The following is an 11401-nucleotide window of genomic DNA, read 5'->3' on the forward strand; positions in this document are numbered from 1 at the left end:
CTCTTTTTTTTTTTTTTTTTATGGCCAAGTCTTTATTTCAGTTGATTACTCATAGTAATAATAGAAACTATACAGTTCTAGATTCTAGACATGCTGGATAACTCAGAGGTATCTGTAGTGAAATTTAGAAAGATACTTAAATTAAGACCAGATTCATTCATTCAAGAAATGTTTACAAAACAAGTGCTATGTGCCAGGCACTGTTCCAGATGCTGGGGTTATTTTCTCGTGATGCTTACATTTAAGAGCTGATTCCCTTCTGGGGCACCTGGATGGCGCAGTCAGTTAAGCACCCAGCTCTGGATTTTGGCTCAGGTCATTAACTCATGGTTCATGAGAGCCTCACATCGGGCTCTGCGCTGACAGCAAAGAGCCTGCTTGGGATTCTCATTCTCATTCTCATTCTCTCTCTCTCTCTCTCTCTCTCTCTCTCTCTCCCTCTCTCTCCCTCTCCCTCTCTCTGCACCTCCTCTGCTCACGCTCTTTCTCTCAAGATAAATAAACTTAAAAAAAAAAAAGAGAGAGCCGGATTCCTTTCTTACACATCTGACTGGGTTAAATGCTGCACTTCTCTCTGGACAAACTACAGACACTTTATCCTCATGAATATGTAAATATTTACTAAGTTTGTATACAAGGTATTCCACACGTACAAGATTAATTTAGCCTTTCTTCTCTGGAAATTCATAATCAAAGAAAGATATATTGCTTTGTACATGGGAGGAAGTCAAAAGGACAACAGGCCAGTCCCCCATGGGAATAGAATCCCGCCTCACCACGTTATTGGGAGCAGTCCAGGGGAGAAGTGCATCATGTGGGCAGCAGGATGTGCAAAGTCCTAAACAGAGACAAACACGAAGCTGCCACTTCCCCTCCTACTGGGAACAAGGCAAACTCGCTCTGAGCAGGTGATCTCATCTGGCCAGGAAAGAAGTATACACCAGATCAATTCACCAACCCCAGAACACAGCCAACCGACCTCGAACCTCGGCCACAAGGCACTCAGGCTGTCCCACTTTGCCAAGGGGACAAGAAAGTCATCAGAACGGAAGCAAAGGTGTGTCATTAGCATGGAAGTTTGTGTCCTTAGTGGTTTACAGATGGGAGGCATGGCTAGAGCGGATTAAAAATTATAAGCAGAAACCAACTCCACACCTTCGTCGCAGAAGCCACGTGCTCTGTGCTCAGCAGAAGCAGGGTCTCCCCACAACCCTCCCCAAACCAAACATGAGACTTGTTCACACTTGTTAACTTCTGGAGCGGTTCTTCCATTCATTCTAACACACACCTGAGCGGGCCTAGTGTTTGCTCTTCAGCGTGTACACTACCTACAGGTAAGAAGCAGCCAGCATTAGGGCAACAGGACTAAAAATATCATTATGACCGAGAAGGGCAGAAGGGAACTAATGTTCCCTGATGCCTATGACATGCCACACGCAACTCTAAGAACCCCCACCCCTGCGAGGTAGGTGAAGTAAAATGACTTCCTTTTATAGATGAGAACATGAAGTAACACACTCACGGCTACAGAAATAATAAACCGGAATGGGGACTTGAGTCAGGCTGGCCTAATTCCTGGCTGCCTCACTGGCCCAGCCAGAAGTCAAGTGTGAGAGCAGAAAAAGAAATCAAGTGCGAAATTCAGGGTCTTTCATCCACAGCACTGTGATAAAGGGCCCAGATTCTGGAGCCAAAGTTTCGAAGTTTACATTCTCATTCTCCACGGTCTCCTTACCCGTACACAAGTGCTAAGGTAGAATCCGGCCTCTTTGGGGTTGTTATGTGGGTATAACCAGTTAATATGTATAAAATGTCCTTAATAAGCACTACATAACGGCCTGCGATACATATAAATAAAAAATGAAACCTTCCTCTTGGAAACACTCTCCTCCTTCCTCAAGAAGTCTCTTCCTGAGTGAAGCAGAGAGTTTTACCACTTTACCCAAAGGGTCATGAACTCACTGTCCTCGAAGAGCTGCAGTCCCATGGTCAGCGTGACCCAGTCTGTCCCTGGCATATCCGTAGCTGGACATCAACAGCAGGGCTCGGCCACCAGCTGGGCTCTTACAATGAACCTGAAACACCAACTGCTTTTCCAGAATTCTGAAGACTGTCAGGGGCCAGCCAGGCAGATGGGGGCAATGGTACCTCGAGGAGGTGGCTGCAGTGTTAAGATCCCTTAGATAAGGACAGCAACCTCCTCCATCTCCAGCCAAGAGGTCTACAGGTAGAAATGGCATTTAACTGCTACTAGCAATTGAGATTAGCTAGATGCAGAAGCCCTGGACCTCTAATGGGTTAAATTAGGGTTTCTCCGCTTTGACACTATTGACACTTGGGGCCAGATAATGCTTTGTGGTAAAGGGGTGGCCTGTGTGGTAGAGGGTGTTTGGCCTGTAGCCACTGAGTAACAGTAACAATCCTTCCATATGACAAGAGAAAATGTCTCTGGACACTGCCAGTGTGGTGGGGGTGGGGGAAAATAACTGCCTCCATTTGCGAACCACTGATTTAGGCACATTCTCCCAACTCTCTTCTTCCTCACGGCCCCTTTGTAGAGACGGAATGAAAGTGTGTGCGAACAGTCACTGAACTCGAATCACGTGTGACTTCCATTCACTTAGGCCTCTGAGGCCTTGTAGGCATTGATACAAATACAATGGGAAGTGTAATAAAGGAATCACCCTCCTGCCCATGGAGCTCAAGGGAGCCAAGCCCATGCTGAAGGTCTCTCAAGGGCGGGTAACCTTTTGCAACTTCGTGTCTTTTTGTTAAAAGGCAACAGGACTACTGGACAGAGCCCCCCAACCCATGGTTATTGGTGACAGTCACTGGTGGAGCACACTCCTAGGGAGATTACACAACTGTCACATCAACACTAAGGTGACAGAAACAAATGGAAATCTATATTCCATGCTCATGGATTGGAAGAATATTGTTAAAAGGTCTACACTACCCAAAGCAATGCACAGATTTAATGCAATCACTATCAAAACACCAACAGGGGCACCTGGGTGGCTCAGTCGGTTGGGCAGCTGACTTCAGCTCAGGTCATGATCTCATGGTTCGTGGGTTCGACCCCCGCATCAGGCGCTGTGCTAACAGCTAGCTCAGAGTCTAGAGCCTGTTTCAGATTCTCTGTCTCCCTCTCTCTGACTCCCCTCTGCTCATGCGCTCTCTCTCAGAAATAAGAAAACATTAAAAAAAAATTACCCAAATTTTAAAAAATAAAACACCAACAATATTTTTCAGAGAACTAGAACAAATAATCCAATATTTGTACGGAACTGCAAAAGACTCTGAACAGCCAAAGCAATCTTGAAAAGGAAGAACAAAGCTGGAGGTATCACAATTCCAGATTTTAGGATACCTTACAAAACTGTAGTAATAAAACCAGCATGGTACTAGCACATAAATAGGCACATAAATCGATGAAATAGAAGATAGAGGCCAGAAATAAACTCACGGCTGTATGGTCAATTAATCTATGACAAAGGAGGCAAGAATCTGCAATGGGAAAAAGAAGACCTCTGCAACAAATTGTGTTGGGAAAACTGGACAGATACACAAAAAAGGATGAAAATGGATCCCCTTCTAACACCATACACAAAAATAAACTCAAAATGGATTAAAGACCTAAATGTGAGACCTAAAATCCTAAAAATCCTAGAAAAGAAAAAGAGCACAGGTATTAATTTCTCTGACATTGGCCACAGTATTATTTTTCTAGATACGTCTCCAGAGGCAAAGCAAACAAAGGCAAAAATAAATTACTGGGACTACATCAAAATAAAATGTTTTCACCCAGCAAAGGAAACAAACCATCAACAAAACAAAAAGACAACCTATTGAATGGGAGAAGATATTTGTAAGTGATATATCTAATAAGAGGTTAATCTCTAAAACATATAAAGAACTAATACAATTCAACACACACACACACAATTATCCAATTAAAAATGGGCAGAAGACACAACATTTCTCTAAAGACATGCAGATGGACAAGAAACACATGAAAAGATGCTCAACATGGCCTCATCACCAGGTATATCAAAACCATAATGAGCTATGACCTCACATCTGTCAAAACGGTTACACTGAAAAACACAACAAACAGTAACTGATGGTGAGGGTGTGGAGAAACAGTAACACTCATGCACTACTGGTATAAATGCAAACTGGTGCACCACTGTGGAAAACAGTATGGAAGCTCCTAAAAAAATTAAAAATAGAACTACCCTATGATCCAGTCATCACACCACCAGTGTTTACCCAAAGAATATGAAAATACTAATTCAAAAGGATATACGCACCCCTATGTTTATTGCAGCATTATTTACAGTAGCCAAATCATGAAGCAATCTAAGTGCCCATCAATAGACAAATGGGTAAGATGTGGTATACACAGACACACATACATACACACACACACAAGTATTACACAGCCATAACAAAGGACGAGATCACACCATTTAAGACAACATGGATGGACCTAGTGGGTATTACATTAAATGAAATCAGTTAGACTGAGAAAGACAAATACCATATAACTCCACTCATAAGTGAAATCCAAAAAAAAAAAGAAACAGAAACAAAAAAGCAGAATCAAACCTATAAATACAGAAACGGGCACATACCATGGAGGAGGAGGAGAGATACAGGCAAAATGGGGGAGGGGAAGGGACAGGCTTCCAGTGATGGAATGTCTAAGTCACAGGAATAAAGGGCACAGCACAAGGAATATGATCAATGATATCGTAACAATGATGTAACAGGACAGACGGTAGCTACACTAGCAGTGAACACAGCGTAACGTATAAACTTGTTAAATCACTAAGTCATACACCTGAAACTAATATAACATCGTGCATCAACTATACTAAAAAAAAAAGTCAAAAAAAAAACAAAAAAAAACAAAACAGAAGATAGTCTTCCTCGATTCCTAAAATATAATCCCCTAAAAGGGTGACCTACTACCTCTTGTTGATGCCACCTACCAGAGAGCGACTGTGTGACATGGTGCGGCTAAAGGAAGTCATGATGATGAGAAGGATGCTGACGGTTACTATCGCAACTACTACCCCACACCACCACCGCCCCGTGCTGTCACCACTGCTGCCGCTGACTGAGCTCTTTCTGCGTGTCAGCTACTGTCCGCAGCACTTCTCCCAGATTAACACACGCAGTCCTCCCAGGAGCGTCTGAGGAATGCATTGTTACGGTCTCCACTCTACAGATGACAAACCACAGCGCAGAGAGGTTAAGTGATTTGGTCCATGTGACTGCAGCTTGAGGCTTCGATCTCAGTCGGGCTCTAGCCCCAGCAGCTCTCCCTAGCAGGCTACACTGCCTCTTAAGAAGCCCTAGGGTCCTGCCAGCCAGCAAGCATCTTGATCTGTTGCTTCTGAACACACTTCTCAGAGGTTAACCTCTGGGCTCTGCCATGTGTCTTCGTTAGATCACATCCCAACTATCCTCAAGATTCACTGATGCCCCTCTTCCAGGAGCAACTCCTTGACCCTGAACATAATCAAGGGTCTACCTTTCCAAACCTGCAGCCGCAAAATGAAAATGGAATACAAAGCAATCAGAAACATCAGACTCTCTAGGCGCTTTACCTGGATAGGCATGTTTTCTTTCTCAATATGGAAGAAAAGAAGAGTGCTCATTTTCAATAAGCACCTGTTTGAGTTACTATTTTAAGATAGTTGGACACAACAGTAAAAAAAAAAAAAAAGTGTCAATAAAACACACAGGGCAAAGATGATAACAAGCTGTCTTTGTATCCTGACCAACTGGCATGTTCTAGTCCTCGGTTAGTGGTGTGTTACGTAACTAAATGAACAAATGAATGAACGGACCCACAAATAAATGGACTATAGACTTCCCACCAATAAGGCTAAAGGAATGATACTTTTGTAGGTGATGAAATTATTTCACACCTTTGCATTTTACAGTTAAACCTGCAAAAACTAGAAGTCTTATTGCCATTTTAAATTAATACCAGAACATTTTTGTGTTTTAGTCTTAATGATAATCCATTTATCCAATAAGACTATTCACCCAAGAATAATTTCTACAGAGCTTAGCAAAGAAATTAAGGCAAATATATTCCTCCAAATTCTAGTGTAACATTTTTATATTTATCATTGTGTTTTACAGTTATTGTAGCTGTAAAATGTGTCCTCAGCAGGATTACAATTTTCAATTACTAACAGGCTTTTAAAATTTTGTTTGTGCTTCAAAGCCTTAGCCATAAAAATTTAATCCCAACAATACTACTGCAATTCTGTATTCCTGAAACTTACTATACATGATAAAGATGAGATCAAAGCAACTGAGAACATTTAAAAGGTCCTTCTGGGGAAAGTAAGCTTTGCTTCCTAACATGCCAGAAGTGCTTTGATCAAGGGTGAGATCGACAAAAATCTCCGAACAGGTGCCCTGACAGCTTCTGTAAGTTTACAACTCCAGAAAGCCAGGACTTTAGTGGGTGAGTATGGGCTGAAGATGATGCCACATTCCTGAGCAGGACAGCCAGGGAGGTTTCGATATCAGGTAGACTCACCTCCAGAGCTGGAGACCAAGGAGATGGGATTTTGGAAGGAAGAAAGTCTATCAGTTTATAGGTCTATTGGTTAAAGCTTTTGAGACAGGGCAGCACCCCAACTGCCCAGATCATCCAGGCAATTAGTAATTGAGGAATGATCAAAGGCAGTGCTCGGGGCCGATGCTATCCTATTGCATTACCCTGGGTCATGCTTCTAAAGCAGTGGTTCTCCAGGCTACTGTCCTCCAGACCAATCTTTACCAGCCTCTGTCCTTAACATGCTCCAGCAGAACCTACCAAACCCACGAGTCAAGGCCTCTGGGCACAGCCATGATTGGCTATGCTTGGGCTGTGGCCACCATGACTCGCTGGCACAGAACCAACTGCGCAATGAGCAAGGATTTACATCTGAACTGCAAAAACTAATCTGCATCTGTGCTTGCTCCTAATCCAAGTCCCTCTTCACCACGCCTGCCCCAAGAGGCAGAGGGCCAACAAGAAACGGCTTCACTTGCTGCTTGCAAGAAACCAGCAAAGACAGGGCGCTAATGAGAAAGGAAGGTGCTAATGAAAAAAGAATTAGCCCCAACCTCTCATTTCCACCAACTGCCAGGAATGTCAACTTTTATCAGTTATGCATTTTTTAATTTGAAAATGACCTTTCCACAGAAAGATAATACAGTTATAGTAATAAACAAAACACAGTCCATTCATTGCGTACAAGGACACTGAAGTGTTATTTACTATACATAAGAATGGGACACTACCCAGCTGCCCAAGAAAACATTAAATTACCTACATCCATCCAATCACACAATAGAAGAAATCAGTAGATTGGAACTCAGGGAGGGCAGAGCAGATGTCTTGTCACCTCTGTTTATCACCACTGGCTATTAACATCAGGAGCTCACTGATTATTGAATGGATGGATGAAACAAATTACGTGTATGGCCATTAAAAATATCTGATGGCATAAGGAAATACAACAAAGAAGAGTTTTACAGGCTGTACATAAAAGCATGTCAATTTTTTAGAAATGACCAGATGTGCATGTATCTCTTCACATTTTAAAAAAAGGATAGGAAGCAAATCAAAATTTATCTGGGTTTGGGGGTAAAGAGAATTCTACTATTTATTCTTCTTTATTTCTAAGAGTACAAAAATGGGCTTGATAGGGGCGCCTAGGTGGCTCAGTCAGCTGAGCATCTGACTTTGGCTCAGGTCACAATCTCACGGTTGGGGAGTTTGAGTCCCGCATCGAGGCTCACTGCTGTCAACACAGAGCCTGCTTCAGATCCTCTGTCTCTCTCTCTTTCCCTGCCCCTCCTCCCTCTCATGCTCTCTTTGTCTCAAAAATAAGCAAACATTAAAAAGAAATGGCTTTGGCATCATCCTTGCCCTTGTGTGTTTTATTGACAGCATCTTCTATCTTTTGGCTGAATCATTTGGAAATGGTGACTCAAATAGCTGCCTAAGCTGAAAATGAACTTCTCTTCTTTTGTATCAGGAGAGAAAAGAAGCCTCACCCCCCAGGTTAAGTGTCGAGAAGAGCCCAGGGTTTTTCATTACCTTACAGTCTATGTGCCCTCAATTCTATATAAATATTCACCATGTGCTGATAATCACGAAGGAGTAAAAAATGCTACTTGAGAAATGCTATTTGAGATAGCTATTTGAAAATACATATAGTACAGTGAGTTCTACCCTCACAACTAAAAGATGTGGCCCCAAGACCTGATGTCAGGTAAGATGACACCCCCAGAAACATTTCAGTGACTGACCCTCACTGCCTTCTCCCATTTGATTTGTTTTTTGTTGTTTTTTTTTTAACATTTATTCATTTTTGAGAGGCAGAGACAGAGTGTGAGCCGGAGAGGGGCAAAGAGAGAAAAACGGAGACACAGAATCTGAGGCAGTCTCCGGGCTCTGAGCTGCCAGCACAGAGCCTGACGCAGGGCTCAAACCCATGAACTGTGAAATCATAACCTGAGAGCTGAAGTCAGATGCTTGACAAACTGAGCGACCCAGGAGCCCCTCCCATTTGAATTCTGAAAGCCATCCCGTGGATAACCCACCTGTACCTGAAGTCACAAACGTGCCCTTGTCCCTCGGCTGTCACAGGGAGCCACACCACGTCGCAAAGGATGTTNGAACAGTTCAGATGCTCAGTATTGCTGACTACTGCTCTCTCCCAGGTTAGGCTGAAGGACACACTTTAAGCTTTGCCTCCAGTGCGTACCAGAAGTCAAATGTTATTCCTGAGGTGCTACAGGAGGTGTCGCTAGTATTTCAAGGCACTTTTAGGCAGCAGAATCTGAGAATAGATCGTATCTAGGCCTGCTGATGATGTCCAGTGCTTTAGAGAATCTATGGATATGTAGAATGGACCTCGTGGGCTTTTCTCTGTCTTCCTGACACCTAGCCAGCTGCATGGAGTAGGAGTCAAGCATTTCAGTCCATCTTACAGAAGAGAAACTGACCTGGGTTCTGGGAGGTCAAGCCCACTGCCACGCAGGGTCCCAATCTGACCCCTGGGCCCACACCTCCCCGTCAGGAAAGGGCGGCCACAGCCCACTACTCCCTCTCTCTCTCACCACCTGTACCAGGAACAGGACCCGTAGCAGTGCCTTTTTCAGAGACACAGTGAGCCCACCAAATCCAGCTCATGTCTCAGCCCACAGAGGGAAAGCCTTCTCTTTGAAGAGGGTAACAACCATCACGTCTCCTGTTTCCAAAATGCCCAAGTCACCCTGTGGAGTTTACACGCTTTAGAAAGGGGCCCAAAGAAGAGCCAAATAGCATCTGTCTGGAGCCCGGGGCAGCCGTTCTCAAGCCCGGCGGCATGGGGCCCAGCATGAGTGTCCCAAGGCGGGCCCAGCGATTCTGGCAGACAAGCCTCGCCTGGCCTTGTTGAAGAGGGTAGTGGCCAGCCTGCCTTCGTCCCTCTGGAGGACACTTGCTTCCTCTTGTGTAAATGCTGAGGACAGCTACATAAACATGCTCCTGAAGCCCTATGTTCAAACACGTAAATAGTGTTCAAAATTACGTGAACAATTTGTTTGGGCTGTAACAGATGCAGGTAGGTGCAGGCCCAGGTTAGTGGGAATTCACCGTGCTGAATGCCTTTCACTAATCCAAGTGCTTAAATAAGCTTTGTAACATGTAATCCTTACAACAAGCCTATGAGGTAAGTGATATTATTATATCCTCTATTTTACAAAAGAGGAGGCAGGCTTTTAAAACATCATCATCACGGGGCACCTGGGTGGCTCAGGCATTTAAGCATCTGACTTTGGCCATGATCTTGCAGTTCCTGAGTTCAAGCCCTGCGTCGGGCTCTGTGCTGACAGCTCAGAGCCTGGAGCCTGCTTCAGATTCTGTGTCTCCCTCGGTCTCTCTCTCTCTGACCCTCCCCCTGCTCAGACTCTGTCTCCTTCTCTCTCTAAAAAATAAGTAAACATTAACAATTAAAACACACACACACACAAACACACACACACACGCGCACACACACACACACCAGTATCCTGCCCAGGATCACACACCAGGTAAGGAATCCTTTTACAGCCACATGTGAATGCTCTCTATCTTCCAGAAAAGGTTGTCATGTCTGAATCATGCATAAAGCCACTTGGAGTCACCTGAACACAGAGTCCACGGAGAATCCCTTCTTGTTTCCCCGTCTCACTGAAAATGTTACTTTCAAATCAGCCCTAGCTGTAACTGTCCCACACAGATAGAATTGGGGCAAGGGGGCTGCTGCTCATCGTTTCTGGCTCCTACTAAGTGCCAGGCACACACGAAGCCTAGAGGTACAGCAGCGAACAAGGGAGGCAAAAATCTCTGCTCTTTGGGGGCTTACAGGCTACGTGGGGGAGAGAGACGATAAACAAATGCAATGAATACGTACCAATAGGAGGCTTAGGTGTTTCGAAGATTGAGAATGAAACAGAGAAAGAACAGAAGGAGTGGAGGACTGAGTGATGGGGAGGGAAGGCACACATGTGAAAGAGCGAAGGCAGATTCTCAGGGACACACAGGGCTCAGCCACCACCGTGCAGCTGGTCCCAGTTGACAGCTGTGGTGTCTGGGCAGACGGGGAAGGGTCAACCCAGCTCTTGAGGGTGGCCACAGTGGCACAAGGTCCCCTGTGGCCTTTTTGACAGGCCACCAGGCAAGGTGAGCAAGCTCACTTCGGGGCCCAAGACACCCTGAGCCCAGGAGGCATGCCCCACCGTGCACCTTCTCCCTGCAAGCCGGGCCTGAGGCAAGAGCGAAGTGGGGAAACAACAGTCCTCATGGACCAGGGGAGCAGAAGCGGCTCAGTCCCTCCTGGAGACACACACTCGGACTGTTCTCCCGTCTACAGCACCCCAGGCCCTCCTCAGATACGGGGTCTCACTGGGCCTGCTTGGGAACTGGGCCTGGCTCTGCAGGGGGGAAGCCTCGAGCGGAGAGCAGGAGGGTGCAACGACAGCCATCACACATCCCTGGAAAAGCCCCAAGCTCGGAGAGCCCTCATTTAGGTTCCAAGCTTTATAAAAAACTTTTTTTTTAATGTTTTATTTATTTTTAAGAGAGAGAGAGAGACAGCGTGAGCAGGGGAGGGTCAGAGAGAGAGGGAGACACAGAATCGGAAGCAGGCTCCAGGCTCTGAGCTGTCAGCACAGAGCCCGATGTGGGGCTCGAACCCACAAGCGGTGAGATCATGATCTGAGCCGAGGTTGGATGTTTAACCACCTGAGCCACTCAGGTGCCCCGGTTCCAGGCTTTTAAAAGCACATCCCCAGAGAGTAACCATGTCCTCCTCAGACTCACCAAACAGCCTGGGCTTTTTTTTTTTTTTTTTTG

General features: G+C 45.1%; 1 protein-coding gene across 8 annotated transcripts in view; it reads right to left on the reverse strand.

Moving 5' to 3' along the window:
* MGAT5 (alpha-1,6-mannosylglycoprotein 6-beta-N-acetylglucosaminyltransferase) overlaps positions 1–11401 on the reverse strand; it is a 327080-nt gene that overhangs the window by 185915 nt on the left and 129764 nt on the right. The window lies entirely within an intron of this gene.

This window comes from Crocuta crocuta, unplaced genomic scaffold (assembly GCF_008692635.1).
Source record: "Crocuta crocuta isolate KB4526 unplaced genomic scaffold, BGI_CrCroc_1.0 scaffold427, whole genome shotgun sequence".
Lineage (NCBI taxonomy): Eukaryota > Metazoa > Chordata > Mammalia > Carnivora > Hyaenidae > Crocuta > Crocuta crocuta.